The following is a 22931-nucleotide window of genomic DNA, read 5'->3' as shown; positions in this document are numbered from 1 at the left end:
GAGCTTTCAGTGAGCCAAGATTGCACCACCTCTCTCCAGCCTGGGCGACAGAGCGAGACTTCGTCTCAAAAAAAAAAAGAAATTTAAACATTATCTTCTTACATGTTCCTCTTAAAGGGAAAATAGAAGTAAAAACTGAAGAATTGGCCAGGCGCGGTGGCTCACGCCTGTAATGCCAGCACTCTGGGAGGCCGAGGTGGGCAGATCACGAGGTCAGGAGATCGAGACCATCCTGGCTAACATGGTGAAACCCCGTCTCTACTAAAAAGAAAATATAAAAAATTAGCCGGGCGTAGGCCGGGCGCGGTGGCTCAAGCCTGTAATCCCAGCACTTTGGAAGGCCGAGGCGGGTGGATCACGAGGTCAGGAGATCGAGACTATCCTGGCTAACATGGTGAAACCCCGTCTCTACTAAAAATACAAAAAAAAAAAACTAGCCGGGCGTGGTGGCGGGCGCCTGTAGTCTCAGCTACTTGGGAGGCTGAGGCGGGAGAATGGCGTGAACCCGGGAGGCGGAGCTTTCAGTGAGCCGAGATCATGCCACTGCACTCCAGCCTGGGAGACACAGCGAGACTCCGTCTCAAAAAAAAAAAAAAAAAAAAATTAGCCGGGCGTAGTGGCACGCGCCTGTAGTCCCAGCTACTTGGGAGGCTGAGCCAGGAGAATGGCGTGAACCCGGGAAGTGGAGCTTGCAGTGAGCTGAGATCGCACCACTGCACTCCAGCCTGGGCGGCAGAGCGAGATTCCGTCTCAAAAAAAAAAAAGAAAAACTGAAGAATTTTCAGAAACCATACTAATAAAACTAAAGCAGTGCTTTAGAGGAAAATTTAACCCATCAATTACTTTAAATCTTTAGAAATGAAAGCAAGACAATAAGAGAATGAAGCCTCCAACTTAAAAAGCTGAAAATTACAAAGTAACTGAAGGAATTAATAAATATAAAAGGAAAAAATTTTTTTAAATCTAAATAGCTAAATTGAAATTTTTTTTTTTTTTTTTTTTTTTGAGATGGAGTCTCACTCTGTCACCCAGGCTGGAGTGCAGTGGTGCGATCTTGGCTCACTGCAAGCTCTGCCTCCCGGGTTCACGCCATTCTCCTGCCTCAGCCTCCCGAGTAGCTGGGACTACAGGCGCCCGCCACCACGCCCGGCTAATTGTTTTGCATTTTTAGCAGAGACGGGGTTTCACTGTGTTAGCCAGGATGGTCTTGATCTCCTGACCTCGTGATCCACCTGCTTCGGCCTCCCAAAGTGCTAGGATTATAGGCGTGAGCCACCACACCCAGCTGATCTATTTTTACAGAATTAAAATATCTGAGTACTGGGCATGGTGGCTCAGGCCTGTGATACCAGTGCTTTGGGAGGCCGAGCTGTGAGGATCACTTGAGACCAGGAGTTTGAAACCAACCTGGGCAACACAGAAAGACCCTCACCCCTACAAAAAATTTACAAATTAGCTGGGCGTGGTGGGGCACACCAGCCACTTGGGAGGCTGAGGCGAGAGGATTGCTTGAGCCCAAGAGTTCGAGGCTGCAGTGAGCCAAGATCACACCACTGTACTCCAGTCTGGGCAAGAAAGTGAGACTTCATCTCTAAAAAAACAAACAAAACAAAACAAAAAAAAACAAAAAAAAACAACCAAAAACAAAAAAAACCACCTCTACGTGGAATCTAGTATTTTTTAAAAATTGTAAAATAAAAATAATTAAAATATCTATTAAACAGTTTTATAAAATTTACCTCTAACAAAAATACCAAAGGCAGATGATTTCACAAGTGAATTCTACAAATCCTATAAGAATAGACTATTTTAACATTAATTAAACTTTCCCAGAACGTAAAGAAGGAAGACGTCCCAATCCCTTTAATGAAGCAACAGTGACATAAAATTCACAAGGAGAAAGGGTGCAGAGGGAAGGGAAGAAGGAAATGTGCCTGAATCACCGTCTCAAATTGTGGCGTGAGGAACCCGGGGGGGCCCCAGACCTCGCAGGCAGGGGGGTTCTGAGAGCCTTCTTCACGAGCTCATAGCCTTGGGCAGCATAATTTTCTTTATGAGCCTCAGCCACGACACAGCACAACGGGCTGCCTGCAGAGGCAGAGAGATGTCGGCTGTGGCCGCTGAGGTCAGACATCAAAGAGACATAAAAATAGAAAACAGGGCCACTGTCCTTACTAATTTTGGAAACTATGGGTTTTCCTTACAAAAGCTGGTTTATCCCAGGACACAGGAAAAAAAAAAAATTTTTTTGTACGCATTGGGCTTTGAAATGAATTATTAAATATTTTTAAATGTTCTTACTGTTAATTTCTTAACTAGCGTCTACCGACACCATATTAGAGGTCTCCTGACCTCAGTACTCCTGGCATTTTGGATGGGGTAAGTCTGCTGTGGGGCCGGCTGTGCCCTGCGGGATTCAGCAGCCTCCCTGGTCTTTGTGCATTTGATGCAGGAGTGACTGTCTCCCGGCAGCTGCCAACCAAAAACATCTCCTGCCATCGCCAAATGTCCGCCAGAGGACAAGGGGAGTCACTCCAGTTAAGGACCACAATAGTTGCAACTCAAAAGCAAAATCTCTTTGGGGTCCTCAATAATTTTTTTTTTGAGACAGGGTCTTGCTCTGTCACCCAGGCTGGGGTGCAGTGGGGTGATCTCAGCTCACTGCAACCTCCACCCCTGGGGCTCAGGTGATCCTCCCATCTCAGCCTCCCAAGTAGCTGGTACTAGAGGCATGTGCCACCATGCCTGGTTAATTTTTGTATTTTTTATAGAGACGGGGTTTTACCATGTTGCCCAGGCTGGTCTCAAACTTCTGAGCTCAAGTGACCCACTCACCTCGGCCTCCCAAAGTGCTGGGATTATAGGCCTGAGCCACCACACCAGGCCCTCAGTAATTTTTTAAGAGTGTAAAGAGCCCATAGGTTTGAGAATCACTGCTCTTCATACGACTACGAATGCAAAAAAGTCTTTAAAATTTAGCAAACAGGGCTAACAGTGCATTAAAAAGTCAACACACACATGATGACCATGTGGATCTGTTTCATGAATGCAAGGATGGTTTGCTATGACGAAACTGACTAACAAAGTTCATCTGATTCCTTAACAAGAAGGCTTGACAGGCAACACAACAAAATTCAACCCTGGCTTCCCAGTGAAAACACTCAGCAAAGCAGCGGCCAGTACAAAATGTTACACGAATTCAATGTCTGCCTCCCCTAGGAGAAGACACTCACTGAACTTCCAGTGAGGTGCTCATTCACAGGCCAGTCAGCATTTCACTCACTGGGCAAACACCAAAGGCACCGCAGCCAACACCAGGGACAAGGCAGAGCGCCCTGTAGTTAAAGGCCAGCCTCACGCATGCCCAGCGATGGAATACCCACAGTAAATATATGTTTGCAGACTGACTCCAGCCAGGACTTCACCAAAATATCATGACCATATTTGGTTTATCCTAGGACACAGGAATGGTTCACTATAGAAAACCAATTAACAGGACTACTGACACTAAGTGATAAAAGGAGAAAAGCAACAGGATGATTTGCATTTAGACTCAGGAAAAGCAGATGCTAAAGTCCATGGCCACGTACCACCGACTGAGAAAGAAGCAGGCACGAGGCCCCGTTCCTCAGGGCACTTCCTGCAGCCAGTGGCATAGGACAAGTAAAGGAGAGAGATAAAGATTGGAAAGAACAAAGCAAGCTTTCATCATCTGTACATGACACAATCAACTGCACGGAAAATCCACAAGTTCCCGGCCACGGCCAGAGCACCCCTGGCGTCCACGGGGGCTGCCTGCCTTCCTCGCCAGGTCTGCGCCATGGCCAGTGCCTTCCTCAGGAGAAATTCACCTTCACTTGGGAGGGAAGAGGAAGGGAGACAAGGCCACGATAAAAAGGAGATGTGACTCACATGTGCCCCACCTTTTGCTTGTGTGCCAGGCTTGCCCTGTGGCCCCGGCATCATCCTCTGTCTCTCTGGCAGGCTGGACTAAAGGCACACAGTGGTCCCATCCAGTTCGGGCCCACGTGTTGCCATGGACATGCCTCCTGATTCCAATCCACACGGAAGTGACGAGAAGAACACTTACAGCAACACCCAAGTCAAGCCTGTGAGGACAACGAAGATACCTCTAGGCTCCCAGCGCCATCACGACCATGAGTCCGTAGAGTTCCACCGGGACCCCCTGACCTGAAGCCAAACCAGCACAGCAAGACATGCTGGGGCCCGGTCTGGCAGTTCCAGGGGCAGCCTTTGCTTTGAATTACATTCACCAAGAGGTAAGGGCGTGCCAGGCAGGCAGCGTCTGAGAGAAGACGCACCCACAGACACACAGCAGCCTTGTGACCAGGCATGGTCAGACGAACGTCACCGCCCCTGTGTCTGCTGCCCTGCACTTCAGACGACTGCAGGGGAGCTGCCAGCTAACGAACACAGGGGACCCGGTCAATAAAACACGCAGAAATATGCATGCATAGAGCCCTTTACCTGTGTTCCAACAGGAGGAACCCCGTGCAGGACGTTTCAGAGCACAGCGGCTCCACAGTGGAAAAGGAGTCTGCAGCCCAGGCCACGGAGCACCTAGGGCCTCCTTGCCACCTTGATGAACTTATGAATGCACCAGATAGACAGACAGAAACAGCAGGCAGGAGGCAAAGTCCGCCTTCCAGCGAGGCGGCATCTGGGCCAGGCGGGGTCACCCAGAAACTGGGGAGCTGTGAGGGCCAGTGTCGAAATCTTCCTGGACAGGCCTCACTGCGTTGGCCTGGACAGGCTGCTTCTGACCCTGCCCAGTCCCTCAATATAAGAGCGCAGTTCTAGGACACTTTCCAAATCGCACACACACAGTTCAAGTCTTTAAGGCACACTCTGGTTCTGGGAGACTGATAATCAGGTAACTGCTCCGAAACCATCACACAGACATAATGCATACGTGTGTGTGTCTATAGGTACCTCTTTAGAACATGCATAAAAAAGGAAGTGTTTCTTTAAATGAAGTAGATCTATGTGTAGTGAAAGTTTCCCAAGACAAGTTAAAATCAGGTTTTGCCGAGAGATGTCATGACACGTAGGTGCATTTTTGGAAACCCTGTGTGTGTATGTATGTTCTTACATGTACTTTGTATAAACTCTAGAATGATAAACCACAAACCACTTATAGTGGTTCCCTCCAGGAAAAAGAGTGGGATTTGGGATGGAGTGAAGAATGCAACTTTAATTATTTATTAGATTTGCCTCTGTGTTTAAATTTCATAAACATGTATTACTTTTATAATGAAAATGTAAATATCAAATGGAAAATTAACTTGTGTGCACATTAACCTCCAATCCTCTGTCTCTGCAGTGGCTGGAACAGTATAGCCTTGTCCTGAACACTGATTTGTTTCTTAAGAAAGAAGCTTCCCCTGCAGAATACCTGACTTCACGAGACATAGCTTGGCAGATCAAAGTCTGAGCCCTTTGCTCTCGCCTCATATATATCACACTTTAGAGCACAAAGATAATTCCTCCTCCAATGCACAGCAAAGGTGTAAGAACTGCACAGTGACCTGGAACACCCACCACCTCCAGTCCCCCGTGGGCATGTAGCACGCTTGCTTCCAGAGGGAAGGCCGGCCCTCCTCGGCCCTCCCCTCCACCTGTCCTTCACTCACTGTGTTAGGACCCTAGACTGCTGCTGGCAACACGTGCGGCCACAGCCACTGGGAGACACCTGTGGCTCCACTCCCCTCCTCCAGGGCATCTGCCACCAATCTCTGCAGCCCAGCACCCTCTCATGGGCGCAGGACCAGACTGGCACAAACCTTTGGCTGCCGTCAGGGCTGAACACGCATTCCCCAGAAAGAGGCCGGAAGCACAGAGGGAGGCCGTCTCCATCCGCCTCTGTCCTCCGTGTTCCTGAGACAGGTGTGAGTCACACCCTTCAGGCTCCCCTCGCTTGAGAACTCACGAACAGGGGGATCCCAGCCACAGGTCATGCTGTGGGTTTTAATCCGGAAAGAACAAGACACCACATACCTGCCTCACTTCCCCAGGATGCGTCCTAGGTCTCCTAAACTCCCAGCCCAGGGTGCCCTGGGGGCTGCAATGTGCCACCTGGGGGCTTACTCCTCACCCCCACCCTCTCCACGATGAGGCCTGGGCCCCCCTCCCCACCAGGCTAGCGTTCAGATAGAACCTGCAGGACGGTGGACTAACGCTCAGGACGGGGGCCCGGCGCTCCCTTACAGCTTCCCCCTGCAGCAGAGAACAAAGTCCCACCCAGTGGCTTCTCAGAGATCCACGGTCGGCCTGCAGGCCTGGGAGCCAGGCTCTCCTACAATGAGGGCAGAGTGAGGAGAGATGAGACCTGAGACAAATACGATGGAACGGCACCGTCCGGATGCCTTTCGTTATCCAAGAAAGACTCAAGAACACTTTAAAATCCTCTTAAAATGTGTATGAAAAACGAGTGGCCCACTGCCGGCCAGTCCACTGCCTGCCGTGACGGGGCCGTGGACCGAGGGGCCTGCAGCTTCCGAGGAAGCCACCCCAAGTGATGTCACCGGATCGGCCCAATGGGGCCCTCGCAGCACCCAGACCCACAAGGAACCTTTCTTGAAGTTGGAAGAGTGAAGTCCCTTATCAGACAATGTTTGTTGTACGAAGAAAAAAAAATAGTAAGTAAAAATTAGAATCAACGAATGAAGTCCATTGAGCTGAGGCCCGGCCGCTCTCGGGGTTTTTCCCAGTGGCCTCCCTCTCAGGGCAGGGGTGGCTGTGATGGGGGCACATGAGGACCCGGGAGCAGAAGACGCAGGCCACCCTCGGGGCACAGACGGGCATCCGGGGGCCTGAGAGCTGAGCCTGAGCCTGTATCCTCATCTGAAAAACGCAAACAACAGGGTTCGCTCCACAGGGATGGAAGGAAATGAAATGACGAGGGACTTTTGCAGCCTGGAGCTGGCAGGCCACCACGCTGACGCAGCACGGGCTTTGATCCTCGCCCTCGTCAGCAAGTGTCCTCTGCAATTAGCCTTTTCTTAAAGAACCCAAAGGTGTTAGGAGCTGCTGGCGTTTCAGTCCTGAACCTGGAGCTGGAGGCCATAGGTCCCTTCTCATCCTTCTAGTGCTGCCCCCACGAGCCCTGGCTCCACTCCCCCCACCCCATGCCCTCACCTGCTATCTATGCAAGAGCTGGGCTCCTGTGCCCACTTCCCAGACGGGTCACCAAGGCCCAGGAAAGCAAATGCCTTGCTGTGAATCATGCAGCAAGTCACACACCGGGCTCCACAAGCTCCCAGCCTGTGTGCTCCCCCTGATCCGGACTCTTCCTCTCTGATCGAGAAGGGCCGGGGCTCAACGCACGGGTCAGGCTAGCAGGTGGCTGTGTGTGAACTTGGCTGGTTCCACTCATGACAGGCATTCCTTCCCCGCAGTCCTCAGGGCTGGGGGGTGACCAGCCCCAATAAGGCTACCAGTTCTGGATGTCACCAAATTCACCCCAAGCCTTGGTATTTTGTGCTTTAGGGCACAAATGAAGCTTGCCAAGTGCCTCATACACGCCTTGGAAATCTCACTCCAGCTTTGGGACACACACACATTTTTCCCACGTAATTTAGGCTCTGAAGTGCTCAGGTCTTCCCGCACATGGAATGTGAAAGTGTCCCTGGGGAGCCTGGGCCAGCGGCCTCCTCCGAAGGCGTCATCCCTTTGCTTCGCTGTTACAGGAACATGCTTCCATGCGGGTGGGGACTGCTCTGTCCCCCGGGGTCTCCAGCACACCGAGCCGTGCGACAGCGACGGAGAGGGCGTGCAAACACCCGGCAGGGGAATCGACAGACGTGTGGCTTTAACATGGTACCAGTCGGCTGGGTTTGAGGGTTTGGTTGTTGTTGCTTTTTGAGTCTGCTGTTTTGTAGAAGCTCGTATTTTTCACAGAGGGAATCAGATGAAACTGAAAACACAAGCTCTAACGAAGCTCATGTGGCACGGTTTTTTTTTTTTTTTTTGTCGTTTTCTGAGATGGAGTCTCACTCTGTCACCCAGGCTGGAGTGCAATCTTGGCTCACTGCAAGCTCCGCCTCCCAGGTTTACGCCATTCTCTTGCCTCAGCCTCCCGAGTAGCTGGGACTACAGGTGCCCACCGCCACACCCAGCTAATTATTTGTATTTTTAGTAGAGAGGGGGTTTCACTGTGTTAGCCAGGATGGTCTCGATCTTCTGACCTCGTGATCCGCCCGCCTTGGCCTCCCGAAGTGCTGGGATTACAGGCGTGAGTCACCACGCCAGGTATGGCACAGTTTTATAGGAAACTTTCTGTTAAAGTGTAACAGATACAGAGAAGTACATAAATCTTCAGCGTGTGGCTGGATGAAATTCCAGAGAGGATCCACTCTGACCAGCAGCACCCAGATCAAGAAACGAATCCCAACTACTTTGGGAGGCCAAGGCAAGCAGATCGCTTGAGCCCAGGAGTTCAAGACCAGCCTGGGCAACATGGCAAAACGCGGTCTCTACAAAAAATAAAAAAGTTAGCCGGGTGTGGTGGCACATGCCCGTGGTCCCAGCTACCGGGAGGCTGAGGCGGGAGGATCCCTTCAGCCCAGGAGAACTCAAAGCTGAAGTGAACTGAGATCGCACCACTGCACTCCAGCCTGGGAGGCAGAGCGAGACCCCGTCTCAAAAAAAAAAAAAAAAAAAAAGGATGGGAAGGGAAGGGAGGGGAGGGGACAGGAGGGGAGGGGAAGGGAGGGAAGGGACAGCAACAGATGCTCACCAGCCCCTGAAGCCCCCCAGGCCTCCTTTGCCTCCTGCCAGGGCAGCTGCGCCTCCTGCTCCCCCTGCTAGGTCTGTCACTGCGCTGCACGCCTTGCACATGTGCTGACCCACTGCGCTTCTTCCACCCAGCATGTGCCTGTCGGCTCGTCCAGGCAGAGCGGGGCTGTTTCCACGCACCTCATTCCATGCTGCTCCCCTGGGCAAGCACACAGCAGTGTATTCACCCAGTCCACCTCCGCAGGGCACACGGGTCTGATGAACACGGAGCTGGTGTCACTCTTGGGCCTGGCTGTGGCTTCACGCCCTAGAGCAGAGCGGCTGGGTCACAAGCCATGGGTTTGCTCCGCTTTGGAAGATATCACCAAAGTTTTCCAAAAAGAGGTCAAGTCACAGCCACCATGAGGAACGAGCGTCCCATCGCACCCCATCGTGCCCCATCCCACCTCCTCACCAACTCTGGCCTTATCTGACTCGTTGGTTTTAGCCAATCCACTGACTGTGGAGTGATACAACATTTCTGGTTTTAAATGTTCATTTCTCTGATAACCAATGAAGTTGCCTTTTCAGATGTTTGTTAGATATTTGGGCACCTTTCGAGAGGTACTGGTGCAAGTCATGGGCAAATGTTTTGCTACAGATTTCGATGTTAACACTCACCAGCTTGGGCGGGGGGCTGCAGTGCGGCACCGTCAGTTTAGTTCTGCCATCTCTCCTCCCTCCCAAAAGTGATACATGCGGCGCCACCACTGACAGTCATCCAGTTTTGTGAATGTCAAGTTACTCATCCTGGAAGCTTGGTTGTAAATCTGATTCGGGTTGATCTGCAGCCATTACTAGCCCCCAAAGACACAATGTTTCCAACCTGTCCTTCTTCCCGTTCTTTCCCCCAGACCTCAGCTGTTACAGAATCATAATTCCCTGTCCCCAGAAAGGGGACCAAGGAGGTCAAACTGATTTCCACCTTCATCTTCTCGAAATGTCCTCTTTCTGGGAGAGGTCTGCTGATGCCCGCTGCACCTTGGCCAGTTTCTCCCCTAGAAGCAAAACCTCGTCCACAGCACAAGCCCACGTGCGCCACGTCCTGCACCTGACAGATTGGAAGCCCCCTGGCCCCCCAGCCCTTGCTGGTGGCCTTCCCACAGCCCTGTGGCCACGGCGGAAGCCCCCTGCCCTCCTCTCAGCCATGAGTACAGTCCCACAATAGCCAAAGGACACAGAAGAGTGGGAATGCCGGGAATGCCGTGAGAGCCAAACTGGGGGGTGCAACACAGTGCAAGTTTCTTTTGCACAGAATAGCAATTTGCAACAATTTAACAGTTTAAACCACAGGCAAAGTATTAAATCAACAATGAGCAAACCCAGCAAGTAAACATTTGTGAATTCAGAATGTTAGAGAGGAGAGCTCGGAGTGCCACAGCTGGGAGCTGCCACTGTGTCTTTACAGTATCGTTAGCAACTTTATAGTATCTGCTATCAAATAAGCAATCTTAATAAAACAATCCTAAAGAGACACTAGGCCGGGCACGGTGGCTCACGCCTGTAATCCCAACACTTTGGGAGGCCAAGGCGGGCGGATCACGAGGTCAAGCAATAGAGACCATCCTGGCCGACACAGTGAAACCCTGTCTCTACTAAAAATACAAAAATTAGCCGGGCGTGGTGGCGGGCGCCTGTAGACCCAGCTACTCGGGGGGCTGAGGCAGGAGAATCATTTGAACCCGGGAAGCGGAGGTTGCAGTGAGCCGAGATCGTTCCACTGCACTCCAGCCTGGGCGACAGAGTCAGACTGTCTCAAAATAAATAAATAATAAAAAATAAAAAGAGACACTAAATGCAGTCATTTTAATTTAAAAACTAAGGAGGCATTCAGCACCCGGCTCAGACGGTCAGCAGCGCTGTTCGAGGTCAGCCATGACTGCCTCTCTGAAAGCCCGAGCTTGGCGCTGGCCACGTCAATCCTGCTCGTGTTTGTTTTCATCAAATGGCAGCTGTCAACACACCCTGGGTTGTGACTGGGAGGCAGGAGGCTAAATCACCTGCCTACCCAGAACTGGGCCTGTGAGTTACACCTGGAAGCCTCGGAACATCAGGGATGGGATTTGATCTCTGCCGACAGTATTTGGAGGAGAGACGCCTCCCAGGTCGAAAGCAGCCACAGCGGGAGAAGGACACGGGGTCCAGGCCCACCTGGAAGGAACCTGCAGCCTCATCAGCCGCAGCAGCGGGCCTGGGAATGGGGGCAGAACACACGGGAGCAGTGGGCAGGGGCCCTATGAGGATGGGCCGCAGGAGCACAGGAGGAGCTGCCCATCCCCGGTCCCACCCAGTGACTCAACGGCCAGGCAATTCCCTGCTCTCAGCCAAACCCAGGGCTTCCTGAGGAGAGCAGCCCCCAGGAGCAGGGCACCGACCCCCAGGAGCAGGGCACCCTCCAGCAATAGCCAGCTGGGCTCCCCACGGGGATCGTGCAGCTGTCCCCAGGCCACAGGTCTGCCCCATCCCACAGATGGCTCCCAGTCGGTCTCCAGGAGAGAGATGGACTTCCTGGGCTACTAACAGAGCCAGGGCAGCCCTATGAAGTGACCCCCATGTCAGCTGTGCCCAGGCAGGCACCTCAGCCCAGCGGCATTTGTAGCTCAGCCCCTTTGAGCTCAGCTCACCCCTCGCAGGAAGAGAACAAAGTTACCTGAACTTTACCATCTGGGTTTTGGACAAATGAGAAGAGACCATAATAAACATTCTGTTGGTCACAAGCAAAGGTTAAAATATATACCCTTTAAGAAAAATTAATCAACAAGGTATCAAGGTCCAACACTGACCCCAAAACTGGACACACACACACACACACACACACACACACACACACGGCGCCTTGTGTCAGGCGGCCTCACTGCCCACTTACCAAGGCACAAGGTCAGCAGAGCCAGTGGGAACAGCTGTCCTCAGGGCTTCCGGCTGGACAAGCCTGAAAGTGAAAGGCACACATGTCAACGTGCTTGCGTAGGACTGGAGAGACGCCGTGTGACCAAATACGTGTGGCCACTTCAAAACCCGAAAGGCTGCATGCCAGGGAGACTGACAAGCACGCATTAACATCCTCTCCTGATCCGACACTCCGTAACTTAAACATCAGGGTCAAGGCCATTCAGGGCGTTGCTGTCGCCCTGCTTCCCACTGCCTGGCCTGGAGGCCCAACAGATGGCTCATAAACGAACAGTCCCGGAGCCGCCAGAGGTCACGCCCCAGGACGGACACAGGGAAGCCACCTGCAGGCTCCTGGAAAGGTGGGGCCACCACGGGCCCCTCCGGATGCCACAGCTCCTGCGACAGCTACACCAGCCTTACATGCACTCCTGCTGCTCCCCAAAGCCCTGCCAGCCGCAGCCCTGGGCCCCTCCAAAGTCCAGCCCAGCCGCCCCAGCAGACCATTAGCCTGCCTGCCCGCAACCGGGAAAAAGCCGATGTTTGCTCATTTGTGTTACATTGTGGTAAAATATACATCACATAAAATTCACCATTTTTAGGTGCGTGGTTCAGGGGCTTTACGTCCATTCCCACTGCTGTGCAACCATCACCCCTGTCCATTTCCAGAACTTTCTCATCTTCCCAAGCAGAAACACTGTCCCCATTAAACACCAACCTCATTAAACACCATCCCCCCAGCCCCTGGCACCCACCATCCCACTTTCTGTCTCTGAGTTAACCACTCTAGGGACCTCATATAAGTGGAATCATACACATTTGTCCTTATGTGACTGGTTTATTTCACTTAACATAATGTCCTCAAGGCTCACCCACTCGGTGGCAGGTGTCAGAATGTCATTCACATTTAAGGCTGGATAATATTCCACTACAGACACTATGGACTGAATGTTTGTATCCCCCAGCCACAAATTCATATGTTTTTTTGAGACAGGATCTCGCTCTGTCACTCAGGCTGGAGTCACCGTGGCACAATCACGACTCACAGCAGCCTCAGTCTTCTGGGCTCAAGTGATTCTCCCACCTCAGCCTCCTAAGTAGCTGGGACTACAGGTGTGTGCCACTGTGCCCAGATAATTTTTTATTTTAATTTTTTGTAGAGACAGCATTTCACTATGTTGCCTAGGCTGGTCTTGAACTCTTGAACTCAAGTGATCCGGCCGCCTTGCCCTCCCAAAGTGCTGGAATTACAGGTATGAGTCACCATGCCTGGTCCAAATTCATACGGTGAAATCCTCCCTGCTAATGTGATGAAAATTTGGAGACAGGGCCATTGGCAGGGGATTAGGCCAAGAGGGAGGAGCCTCAAAAATGGGATTGGTGCCATTATGCCAAAAGACACAAGCCAGCTGCTTCCCGTCTCTCTGCCATATGAGGGCACAACCAGGGAGAGGCCCTCACCAGGCACCAAACCTACAGGCACCTTGACCTCGGACTTCCAGCCCCTAGAACTGTGAGAAATAAATGTCTGTTACTTAAGCCAGCCAGTCGGTGTTAATTTTTTTATAGCAGCCCAAACTGACAAAGACAGTGTATATATCACATATTTTCTTGTATTAATCTTACAGTTCTAGCTTTCACGTTTAGGTCTATGATCCATTTTGAGATAATTTTTAAATATAGCATAAAGTAGGGTAAAGGGCCATTGTTTTTGTAGATAGGTGTCCAATATTGTCTTTGGGTGTTTGAAAGGCATTCCTCCACTGTCTTCAAATCGTATAGTTTCTGATCAGAAGCCGGCTCTCACTTTTGTCTTTGTTCCTCTGTACGTGATAGCGTTTGCCTCTGTCTACTTTTAGGATTCTCGACAATTGGATGATGGTGTGTGTGTATTGGGGTGAATGTCTTCGTGTTTCTTCTGTTTGAGATTTGTTGAGCTTCTTCAGAATGAGTTTTCATCAGATCCAGCCATTATCGTTCTCAGGTATTTTCTACCACGTGTGCCTCTTTTCTGGAAACCAGTTGCGTACGTTACTCTGCTCGATATGGTCCCATTGATGCTCTGTTCATTTTTTCGTCTTTCTTTGTGTTTCATTTTACAAAGTGCTGTGTCTTCAAGTACACTGATCTTTTCTTCTGCAATGTCTAATCTACCATTAATCCCATTCAGCATATTTTTCATTTTTAGAGGATTTATTTGGGTCTTTTTTCTTTGGGTCTTTTTTCTTTTTGAGACAGTCCCACGCTGTCACCCAGGCTGGCGTGCAATGGTATGATCATGGCTCACTGCAGCCTCAACCTTGCTGGGCTCAAGCCATCCCCCTACCTCAGCTTCCTAAGAGCTGAGACCACAGGTGTGCACCACCACGCCCAGTTAATTTTTGTACTTTTCTGTACAGATGGGGTTGTCTAGGGTGGTCTTGATCTCCTGAGCTCAAACAATCCTCACACCTCAGCCTCCCAAAGTGCTGGGATTACAGGCGTGAGCCATGACGTCTGGCCCTGGGTCGTTTTTTCATATCTTCCATTTTTTCTTTATTTTTATCATATATTCCCTGACATTGAACACATGGAACATATGCCATCTTAACATCCTTGTCTGCTAGCTCCATCCTCTGGATAGATATAGTTCCCTTCCCTTCGCTTTTCTCTTCTTTTTTTTTAACAGAGTTTCACTCTGTTGCCTAGGCTAGAGGGCAGTGGCATAATCATAGCTCACTGCAGCCTCAAACTCCAGGCTCAAGGGATCCTCCTGCCTCTGCCTTTGAGTAGCTGGAACTACAAGTGCACACCACTATGCTCAGCTAATTATTATTATTATTATTTTTTTTTGAGACGGAGTCTTGCTGTGTCGCCCAGGCTGGAGTGCAGTGGCCGGATCTCAGCTCATTGCAAGCTCCGCCTCCCGGGTTTTTACGCCATTCTCCTGCCTCAGCCTCCCAAGTAGCTGGGACTACAGGCGCCCACCACCTCGCCCGGCTAGTTTTTTGTATTTTTTAGTAGAGACGGGGTTTCACCGTGTTAGCCAGGATGGTCTCGAACTCCTGACGTCGTGATCCGCCCGTCTTGGCCTCCCAAAGTGCTGGGATTACAGGCTTGAGCCACCGCGCCCGGCCTAATTATTTTTTTAAACAAACAAAAGAACACATATCTTTTTAGAGACAGGGTCTTGCTATGTGGCCTAGGCTGGTCTTGAACTCCTGGGCTCAAGTGATCCTCCTGCCTCAGCCTCCCAAAGTGCTGGGATTGCAGGTGGGAGCTACAGTGTCTAGCCTGGATGTTTCTAACCGTTGATTTTCCTCTTCTTCTGGGTTTTCCATATGGCAGTCACTTTTGCTTGGCTGCTGGGCACTGTGAGCTTGGTGCCTATGAACTTGGCGCTGGATGCTGGTTTTGCTACTGTCCTGCATCTCTGGGCTTTGTTCCAGGAGCAGTCAACCTAGAACCAGTCTGATCCTTTCGGATCTCGCTCGTAAGCTCTGTTTGGTGAGTCCCGAGCAGACCTTTGTAGGACAAACTTGGGTGGTGAGTCTCTCCCTCTGACCACTGAGCACACAGACCCCACCCTGTGAACTCGGGGACTGTGCCACCCCTGCTCTCCCATGCCCCTTTCCCTCACCCAGGCAGCATCCACACGCCACCTGTGGTCAGCTCTCAAAGACTGGAAGGCCCCTCCTCAGCTCTCCAAAGCTGTTTCTTTATGCAACTCCCTCTTCTCCCATATTTTTCTTTGTACATTCCAGCCTTCCTGGAGCCCCTTAACTCCACACTGTCTCCACCAGGTCCTGGTTCCCCTCCCTGCCCTGTGGCTGGAGACTCCGCAGGTAACAAGCTGGGCTATCGAGGCCTCACTCCCCTTATGCCCCTCTCCGGTCACCGTCCACACAGCCTGCCACCAGTGTCTGAGGCCTATGGCTTCATGCACTTTTGTTTGATCTTCTGGTTGATTAAGGTAGGCTGTGAAATTTGCCCTGTATCTTCCATCATGGCTAGAAGTGCAAGCTGGAATCTTGCATTTTTAAATCCAAGTTCTTGCTCATCCAGAATGGGCTTCTCCAATGGACCTAGCAGGTGTTCCCTCTCCAAGACACACTGACCTAGGTCTAAAGTGGAACCTCAGCTGCAGAGCGCCTGACTTGCAGAGCCAGCCTGACAGCCAACTCTTGAAGAGAACAAAAGCATTTGCCTTTTCTTTCTATCTCCAGATCATTTACTCTCAATGAAGGCAGCTCATTCAAAGTACATTTTCTGTGTCAGAATGCAATAGCAGGACTATCTGCCTGCTCACATTAAACTAGAAGGCAAGCCTGCAGTTAATCAGCAAAAAGAAGGCAGTGCTCCAAAGGCAGACCGTGTGCTGACAGCACCTGAGACACTCCTCCTCTGTTCATGGCCTCTTCCCAGTTTCTTCTTGACCTAGGTAGGTCAACAGCATCACCAGCACTGGGTTGCCAATCTCCACCACTCCCACACGGGTTCTCCCAGGCTCCTCTCAATACCCGAGAGAACTGGGGCCAAGGCAGCCACTGTGCACACAAGGAAGCCTTCCCGGGGGACCAGTAATTCTCAGTCACAGGGAGCAGATGGGGAGGGGTGCTCTGCACAGGGCAGGAAGGCGAGAGCCAGAACCACAGCGTTGCTGCTGCTCACTGCGGCCAGCCCAAGCAGCAGGGCTCCCTTTTCCCCGTCTGCCAGCCCTTCCCAACGCACTCAGTAAGGGCAAGGGGGTCCCAAGGGTTCGGTCACGAGTCACTCAGGCTTCTAAGAGACCTTTAGAGGCTCTGGATGCACGTCCCCAGCCAGATCTGTGATTTACAAACATCTACCTCCTTCCTGTGGTCGTCCTTTCACTTTCTTGATGGTGTCCTTTGAAGCACAAAAGTTTTAAATTTTGATCTTAGAAGCAACCTGAGAAAAAAGGGAGATTACCTTCAAAGGAGAGACGTCCTGACAAGGATTTCTTCACACAAAAAGATGCTGAGGCCAAGCAGAGGCTGACATCAAAGTTCTGAAAGAACACCACTGCCAACCGAGAGTTCTGCAACCAGCAAGCACGTCCCCCAAGGAGCAGGGAAAACAAGCATTTCCGGACAAACACAAAAGGGGTGGGTTCACCACCAGCACACTCTGACTAGAGGAATTTCTCACGTACGTGCACTTCAAGGAGAAAAAGTGATCCCAGATGGGAAGTCTGAGATGCCAAACATAAAAGCAAAGAAAGCGGCAAGTGTGTGCAAATCTAACACAAAATGTAATCAGGCCGGGCACAGTGGCTCACGCCTGTAATCCGAGCACTTTGGGATGTCAAGGCACAAGGATCACTTGAGTTCAGGAGTTTGAGACCAGCATAGACAACATGGCAAAACCCTGTTATCCACAGAAAAAGAAAAAAAAAAAAGTAATAATCCAGCAATGTTTTGTGATATTCAAAAGTAAAAAAGAATTTGAATACACAGGCCAGGCGTGGTGGCTCACGCCTGTAATCCCAGCACTTTGGTAGATGCCAAGGTGGGCTATCACCTGAGGTCAGGAGTTCAAGACCAGCCTGGCCAACACAGAGAAGACCCATCTCTACTAAAAATACAAAAATTAGCTGGGCATAATGGCGGGTGCCTGTAATCCCAGCTACTCGGGAGACTGAGGCAAGAGAACTGCTTGAACCCAGGAGGCAGAGGCTGTAGTGAGCCAAGATTGTGCCACTGCACTCCAGCCTGGGTGACAGAGCAAGACTCCGTCTTGGGGGAAAAAAAAGAGAATTTAAATATACAGCCTACTAGTTGTAAAGGGCATTAATGAAGGTAAGGATGCTCGCAGGTCTTTGGATATTCCCAAGTGTAAAAGGTACAGGTTAATTGCAGATTTGTTTAGTAAGAATGTTGTGCTTGTGGGGAAACCAATAAAAGAACAGAGTTGGCCGGGTGCGGTGGCTCACGCCTGTAATCCCAGCACTTTGGGAGGCCGAGGTGGGCGGATCACAAGGTCAGGAGTTCGAGACCATCCTGGCTAACACAGTGAAACCCCGTCTCTACTAAAAAATACAAAAAACTAGCCAGGCGAGGTGGTGGGCGCCTGTAGTCCCAGCTACTTGGGAGGCTGAGGCAGGAGAATGGCGTAAACTCGGGAGGCGGAGCTTGCAGTGAGCTGAGATCCGGCCACTGCACTCCAGCCTGGGCGACAGAGCGAGACTCCGTCTCGGGGAGAAAAAAAAAAAAAAAGACTTAAAGACACAGAAAAATTAAAAATAAAAAAATAAGAGACATGCAAAGCAAACAGTAAACAAAAGGCAGCTGGTGCTGCTATATTAATTCCAGACTAAGTCTGAAAGGCAGAAAGCATTAAAAAGTTAAGAAGATCATTTCACAGTCATAGTCACTTCATTCATAAGGAAGATATAAAATTTTAAGTCTTTATCACCTAATAACATAGCTCTCAAGTATATAAAGCAAAACTTGATACAATTGCAAGAAAAAATAGGCAAATCCACAATGCAAAAACAGCTGTAGACAAGACATAAACAAATGGGTATGACTGTGATCCAACAAAACTTTATAAAAGCAGGTAGCTAGCCAGGCTAAGCCTATGGGCTATGGTTTGCTGACCCTTGGTATAGAAGATTTGAACAACACGATGAATAAACTTGATTCAATGAAACTACACACAACACTGCCCCTACCACTGCAGAACTAGAATCTGTTCAAAGACACAGAACATTTTAAAATCTGACCATGTGCTGAGCCATAAGGCAAGCCCTAACAAGTTTCAGAAGACAGAGATCAAGCAGAGCAGATTCCTTCACCCCAAAGACACTTAAACTAGGGAAAAAAAGTAACAAAAAGTTATCTGCAAAAATCCTAGTCTGTTCAGAAGTTAAAAGCAGTTATCATGGCCGGGCGTGGTGGCTCACGCCTGTAATCCCAACACTTTGGGAAGCCAAGGCGGTGGATCACTTGAGCTCAGGAGTTCAAGACCAGCCTGGCCAGCATGGTGAAACCCCATCTCTACTAAAAATACAAAAATTAGGCCGGGCGCAGTGGCTCATGCCTATAATCTCAGCACTTTGGGAGGCTAACGCGGGTGGATCACCTGAGGTCAGGAGTTCGAGACCAGCCTGACCAATATAGTGAAACTCTGTCTCTACTAAAAATACAAAAAATTAGCTAGGCATGGTAGCAGGTGCCTGTAATCCCAGCTACTTGGGAGGCTGAGGCAGAAGAACCACTCAAACCAGGGAGGTGGAAGTTGCAGTGAGCCAAGATTGTGCCACTGCACTCCAGCCTAGGCAACAAAGCGAGACTCTGTGTCAAAAAAAAAAAAAAAAAAAAAATTAACCAGACGTGATGGCGGGCGCTTGTAATCCCAGCTACTTGGGAAGCTGAGGCAGGAGAATCACTCGAACCTGAGAGGTTTATGTTGCAGTGAGCCAAGATCACACCACTGCACTCCAGCCTGGCTGACAGAGACTCTGACTCAAAAAAATATTTTTTTTAAAGTGATCAACTGTCAAAAAATTCAAAACAGGAATTCAAAAATATGTTGAACAAAACAGTAAAAAAAAGAAATTCATGTCACAACATATAAGCTGCATGATGCAGCCTAAATAGTTCCTAAGGGGAACAGCAACCTTAAGTGTGGACTGCATTAGAACATTTTAAAATGCTAACAACAGGCCGGGTGCAGTAGCTCACACTTGTAATCCTAGCACTTTGGGAGGCCAAGGCAGGCGGATTGCTTGAGCCCAGGAGTTGGAGACCAGCCCGGGCAACATGCGGAAACTCTGTCTCTACTAAAAAAATACAAAAAATTAGCTGGGCTTGGTGGCATGCACTTGTAGTCCCAGCTACATCAGAGGCTGAGGCAGGAGAATCGCTTGAACCCGGGAGGTGGAGGTTGCAGTAAGCCGAGACTGCACCACTGCACCCCAGACTGGGGGACAGAGCAAGACTCTGTCTCAAAAAATAAATAAATGAATAAATAAATAAATAAAATGCTGAAAACAAATGACACAAGATGTATCTCAAAAAATTAGGAAAACAAATTTAGAAGAAGGAACAAAACAATCTAAAACTCAGAAATTAATAAGATAGAAAACATACAAAAAGCCACAAAGTTGGTTCTCTGAAAAGATCAATAAAATCAAGAGTTTTATCAAGAGAGTTGATGATGAAAAGAGAGGAGGCGCGAATCAGGTCAGGAAAGAAAGGGGAACAGGGTCCAGTGCTTCAGGTCTTTTAAAATCAGAAGCTACCGATGCCTCTTTATAGCAATGAACTTAAAAATGTAAACTTAAATGGACAAATTCCTAAGAACGATAATGGACAACAATATCCTCAAGAATAAATCAGAGGCAGAGAGGAAGAGAGGCTGATTAGCGGGTACAGATAAACACTGGATAAAAGAAGCAAGACTTAGAAATAAGACCCAGTGTTTACAGATCAGTACAGTGACTACAGTTTACAATAATCTATTGCATATTTCAAAATAGATAATGGAGAAGAACTTGAATGTTTTAAGCTTAAAGACAAGCAAATACTTAAGGTGACAGATGTGCCAATTTATACCAAATTGACCTTTACAAATTATGTGAATATATTAAACTATCACACTTATCCCCTCGAAATGGGTGAGTCATATAGTGGGTGAACTATATCTCCACAAAGCTGTTACCAAAAAAAGAAAAAAGAAAACCCAAAGAATACCATAATCGTTACAAAACTGAAACAGAAGTCGAACATCTACCACCAAAAAAATGATCATGCTAAGTTCAGAACAGTTTCACCAGTGAGATCCTACACTCTTGCTGTAGGGATTCCAATCGTCCATAAACTCTTTTAGAGAAGTAAAAAAAAAAAAAAAAGAAAAGAAAAAAGAAAGAAATACCTGGCCATGCTCAGTGCATCTTGAAGCTAATATAATCTTTTTGCCAAAACCTGACAAAAACAGGACGCGAAGGATAATTACAGAGCAGTCTCACTCACGAGCATGGATGCCAGAAGCCGGAAGGAAGCCTGTTCACTGTGCCTGGCTTCAGTGCACTTCCAGACACTGAGTTTCTGCAGCGTGAAGGTTCGTGGCAGCCCTGAATCCAGCAAGTCTATCGGCCGCCTCTTTCTAACAGCCAGGGCTCACTTCCGGCGTCTGTGGCACATTTTGGTAACTTTTGCAATCATTCAGACTTTTTCAGGATTATTATACCTGTCATGGTGATCTGTGGTCAGTGATCTTTGATGTTCCTACCGTAATTTTTTCAGTGCTGTGAACCGGGCCGCTATCAGAGGAGGAACTGAGTGGATAAAGGTCGTGCATGCTCTGAACTGCTCCGCCGTCCGGCTATTCCCATCTCTCTCCCTCTGCCCCAGCTTCCCTATTCCCTGTTACACAGCAGTGTTGAAATGAGGCCACTTAATAACCCTCTGATAGCCTGTAAGTGTCCAAGTAAAAGGAGGAGTCGCACAGTTCTCACTTTACATCAAAAGCTGGAAGTGACTAAGCCTGCTGAGGAAGGTGTGTTGAAAGCCCAGACAGGCCAAAAATTGGGCCTCTTGTGCCAAACAGTTGGCCAAGTGATGAACGCAAAGAAAAAGTTCTTGGAAGAAATTAAAAGTGCTACTCAAGTAAACACACGAATGATAAGAAAATGAGGCCGGGCGTGGTGGCTCAAGCCTGTAATCCCAGCACTTTGGGAGGCTGAGACGGGCGGATCATGAGGTCAGGAGATCGAGACCATCCTGGCTAACACAGTGAAACCCCGTCTCTACTAAAATACAAAAACAGCCGGGTGTGGTGGCGGCGCCTGTAGTCCCAGCTACTCAGGAGGCTGAGGCAGGAGAATGGCATGAACCCGGGAGGTGGAGCTTGCAGTGAGCCGAGATCGCACCACTGCACTCCAGCCTGGCCGACAGAGCGAGACTCCGTCTCAAAAAAAAAAGAAAGAAAATGTGGTTCTCATACACAATGGAGTACTATTCCGCCATAAAAAAGAATGAGATTCTGTCATTTGCAACAACATGGATAGAACTGCAGCTCATTATATTAAGTGAAATAAGCCAGGCACAGAAAGATAAGTATAACATGTTTCCACTTATTTGTGGGATCTAAAAATCAAAACAACTGAACTCATGAAGATAGAGAAGAGAAGCCTGGGAAGGATATGGGGGGTAGAGGGAGGTTAATGGGTACAAAAATTAGTTAGAAAGAATGAATAAAACCTAGTATTTGGCCAGGTGTGATGGCTCATGCCTGTAATCCTAGTACTTTTAGAGGCCGAGGCAGGTGGATCACTTGAGGTCAGGAATTTGAGACCAGCCTGGCCAACATGGTGAAACTCCATCTCTACTAATAATACAAAAACATAGCCAGGTGTGATAGCATACAGCTGGAATCCCAGCTATTGGGGAGACTGATGCATGAGAATCACCTGAACCCGGGAGGCAGCGGCTGCAGTGAGCCAAGATCGTGCCACTGCACTCCAGTCTGGGCGACAGAGCAAGACTCCATCTTAAAAAAATTTTTGGCCGGGCACGGTGGCTCAAGCCTGTAATCCCAGCACTTTGGGAGGCCGAGACAGGCGGATCATGAGGTCAGGAGATCGAGACCATCCTGGCTAACCCGGTGAAACCCCGTCTCTACTAAAAAAATACAAAAAACTAGCTGGGCGTGGTGGCGGGCGCCTATAGTCCCAGCTACTTGGGAGGCTGAGGCAGGAGAATGGCGTAAACCCGGGAGGCGGAGCTTGCAGTGAGCTGAGATCTGGCCACTGCACTCCAGCCTGGGCAACAGAGCAAGACTGCGTCTCAAAAAAAAAAAAAAAAAAAAAATTTTTAATAAAAGAAGACCTGGTATAAAGACCAAATATTTGACAGCACAGCAAGGGGACTGCCAGGAGGAACAGAGGTGATACTGGCTCCTCCCTCCCCTAACCATCAGCTCCAAGCCCTGCCAGTCTCCTCACCAGGCACCTCCATGCTTAGCCACCAGTCTCTGGCCACAGGTGCTGCATCCACCCAGCTGTGCCCTTTGCAGGCTTTGGCTTCCTATGGCATCGCAATTGCCATGTCACTGCCCCGGCTTTGCAAAAACCCCTACCTGTATTTGGAGCCCCTGACCTGGCAACCTTCCCTCCTGTCAGCTGCTGCCAAGGAACCCCCTTGCCAGCACTGGCCCGCTCCTCAGTGCTCCTGAAAATACTGCTCACACGTCCCTGAGCCATGGTGCCCTCGCCCACAGGAGCCCTGCGCACCTGCACACCTTCA

At 49.6% G+C, this 22931-nt stretch overlaps 1 protein-coding gene across 3 annotated transcripts in view; it reads right to left on the bottom strand.

Moving 5' to 3' along the window:
* Positions 1 to 22931, bottom strand: part of LOC105472548 (1-acylglycerol-3-phosphate O-acyltransferase 3) — a 122484-nt gene that overhangs the window by 77438 nt on the left and 22115 nt on the right. For 2 of the 3 annotated variants that reach the window (XM_071095784.1, XM_011725912.3), the window contains exon 2: positions 11663 to 11725. The gene's annotated coding sequence lies outside the window, so the exon portion shown is untranslated. Of the gene's footprint in view, positions 1 to 4488; positions 4504 to 11662; positions 11726 to 22931 lie in introns of those variants that run through there. The other variant, XM_071095786.1, reaches the window with a different exon arrangement.

This window comes from Macaca nemestrina, chromosome 4, assembly GCF_043159975.1.
Source record: "Macaca nemestrina isolate mMacNem1 chromosome 4, mMacNem.hap1, whole genome shotgun sequence".
NCBI classification, from domain to species: domain Eukaryota; kingdom Metazoa; phylum Chordata; class Mammalia; order Primates; family Cercopithecidae; genus Macaca; species Macaca nemestrina.
This window is presented reverse-complemented; position numbering and strand designations above follow the sequence as displayed.